Source organism: Stylophora pistillata, unplaced genomic scaffold (genome assembly GCF_964205215.1).
Source record: "Stylophora pistillata unplaced genomic scaffold, jaStyPist1.2 SCAFFOLD_394, whole genome shotgun sequence".
In the NCBI taxonomy this organism is placed as follows: domain Eukaryota; kingdom Metazoa; phylum Cnidaria; class Anthozoa; order Scleractinia; family Pocilloporidae; genus Stylophora; species Stylophora pistillata.
In genome coordinates this window covers 120,001-122,500 of record NW_028290838.1, presented here as the reverse complement: position 1 = coordinate 122,500, position 2,500 = coordinate 120,001, and the positions used below count along the sequence as shown (strand labels likewise).

The window sequence follows — 2,500 nt, the reverse complement described above, 5'->3', positions numbered from 1 at the left end:
ATAATTGCGTAGTACGCGAAGTTGCAGTGTGAGAAAAATGAGTGAGGAAAATAATTCTAAGTGTTGTACAGCGCGGTTTTTAACATAGATTACCTAGCTAAATGACCTGCTTGTCTTAGATATTTATGATAATATAGGAAGGTCCCCAAGGAATACTAATAACCCGGCGTGTAATTTTGTGATTGACAAAACCTGATAACTCAGGTTTATGTTTGAAAGGGCAAATCATTTAGTACATTTCACTCCAGAAGTAAATAATCTCTTAACTTTCGTAATTATTATTTTGGTTTCAGGCAAATGGTGTCGAGTTGAAAGATACTAAGTTCCTGAAACATACATCCCAGCTTTGTTAGCAGGCATGCCGAATGCTTTTATAAACGTGCGAGGATAAAAATACATTTGCGGCCCCCTGTATGGAGAGAAAAATCCAAAGTTTTTTATTACAGGGATGGTAGAGTGAATGATGTTATTTCTGGTCTGAGTCATCAAAGTTCTGTACCATTAGAGTGAAGAAAGGCTATCGGGGGAATATGGAGGTTGCTGCAAGTAGTAGCTGTTAAACTCTCAACAAGCTTTACAGGCGGCCAATTAAAGAGCATGGGGCAAGAAATCAAGAACGATTCTCACCCAGTAAACTAAAATGGTTGTTGGAAATTGAGATGGACGAGCAACCAGAGAATTTGAAGTAATCTGGTGGCCTGATCTTTTCTCAGGCACTAAAAATGGGAAACTGACCTCGCGATTTTATGTTCCTAAAGTGATACTTTGATTTCAATGATGTGTAGTACACAGTCTAGTTGACTTGTTCGTCATGTTTCCATAAATTTAGTAGCTGTTTCTTGGCAGTTTTTGTAAGTTTGTTTTAAAAAACGATAAAATGTGTTTTGCATTTAGAGGAACAAACTTGTCTGTAGAAGGCTAAGATTAAACCCTGAATACAGCAAAATGACCCTGTAATATTAATGCAATTCATGTCTAGCTGGGCACACTATACTATGATGCCCTTCATTCTGTTGTAACCAAATTCAGAGGAAAAAAAAACACCTGGAGAAACTCTTAGAGGGATAATATCTGTGGACTTTCACCATTTCTATGGTCATCAGGAATGACAGAATAAAGCAGTAACTGTTCACAAAGTCTTAATTCACTTAACTGAAAAAATAATGAGTTGGAGGGAACTATAGATCATTTTTTTCCAAGCATCTCTAATAATTCATGATGGAAATAGTAAAAACATTGATAACAATAATAATGATAATAATGATAATAATAATAATAACAATGATAACAATAATAATGATAATAATAATAATAATAATGATAAAAATATTTACAATAGTTAGAGAAATAATGTTCATTATCCTGATGGTTATAATTCCTATGATTATTTCCATTAATCTAATCATTATTATTATCATTCATATTACTATTATGATTATTTCAATGTTTATCTATGAACAAAATAGTGTTATTGTTAGTCTCGCTGAATGAGTGTCCAAGTGATTGAAACTGGGGCAAAAACAAATTAAGAAAAGACAGAAAAACCCCAAAAACTGTTCAGGACTGCAATTCTTGAGTTGGCTCATTGTGAAAGGTTTTGGGACTTCATTAAGCTAGTGCTGTCTGTAGTGGGCCCTGTGTCAAAGAGAGAAGAGTAGCAGCTGAATTAATAATAATAATACTAAGGACAATGATAGCATTGATTGACCAAAGTCACCCTATGACTAATAACAGCTGATACATGACAAACAGCATAAGCAACACACTTTTCAAAACAAAAAGAGCAAGCTAAAAATGCCATCAGATAAAAATAACTGTCCATAAAAGACTGACAGCATAGAGCTGAAAAAAAAAAATAGGGACTGGTTCTGCCATCAGATAACAACAGTCCATAGACTGACCACCCAAGAGAAACAGAACAGATCGGTGGTTCTGCCATCAGATAACAACAGCCCATAATGGACTGACTACCCAAGAGAAACAGATCCACCTGTTAGTTCTGCCATCAGATAACAACAGTCCATGGACTAACTACCCAATAGAAACAGAACTAGGCAGGTGGTTTTGAATCAGAAAACAACTATTTAAGACCTCTGTACAATGTGTCTTAGAAAATCTTCTGCATTCTAACAATCTATTGAAGAGACAAACTATCAGAAACACTTGAATTTCTATTTGGGGGGAGGGGGGAGGAATTAAATGAAAATCTACTTGCCTCAGCATGCCATCCTCACTGAGCAGCCTATTTCAATTTGAAAATGATGATCACAATCATAAAGATAATGATAATGATAACAATAACAAATCATTATTATTATCATTTATATTACTATTATGATTATTTCAATGTTTATCTATGAACTTAATGGTGTTATTGTTAGTCTAGCTGAATAAGTGATTGAAGTAATTGAAACTGAGACAAAATAATCTCAAGAAAAGCCAGGAAAACCCCAAAAACTGTTCAGGACTGCAATTCTTGAGTTGGCTCATTGTCAAAGGT

General features: G+C 34.6%; 1 protein-coding gene and 1 long non-coding RNA gene across 5 annotated transcripts in view; one reads left to right on the top strand and one right to left on the bottom strand.

Moving 5' to 3' along the window:
- Nucleotides 1–2,500, top strand: part of LOC148715816 (52 kDa repressor of the inhibitor of the protein kinase-like) — an 8,970-nt gene that overhangs the window by 2,798 nt on the left and 3,672 nt on the right. The window lies entirely within an intron of this gene.
- Nucleotides 1–2,500, bottom strand: part of LOC148715817 (uncharacterized) — a 5,243-nt gene that overhangs the window by 555 nt on the left and 2,188 nt on the right. For all 4 annotated transcript variants that reach the window (XR_015995832.1, XR_015995833.1, XR_015995835.1 and 1 more), the window contains one exon: nucleotides 1–2,500. This exon is cut by the window's left edge; it is cut by the window's right edge and continues 39 nt beyond it. This is a non-coding gene — a long non-coding RNA (uncharacterized LOC148715817).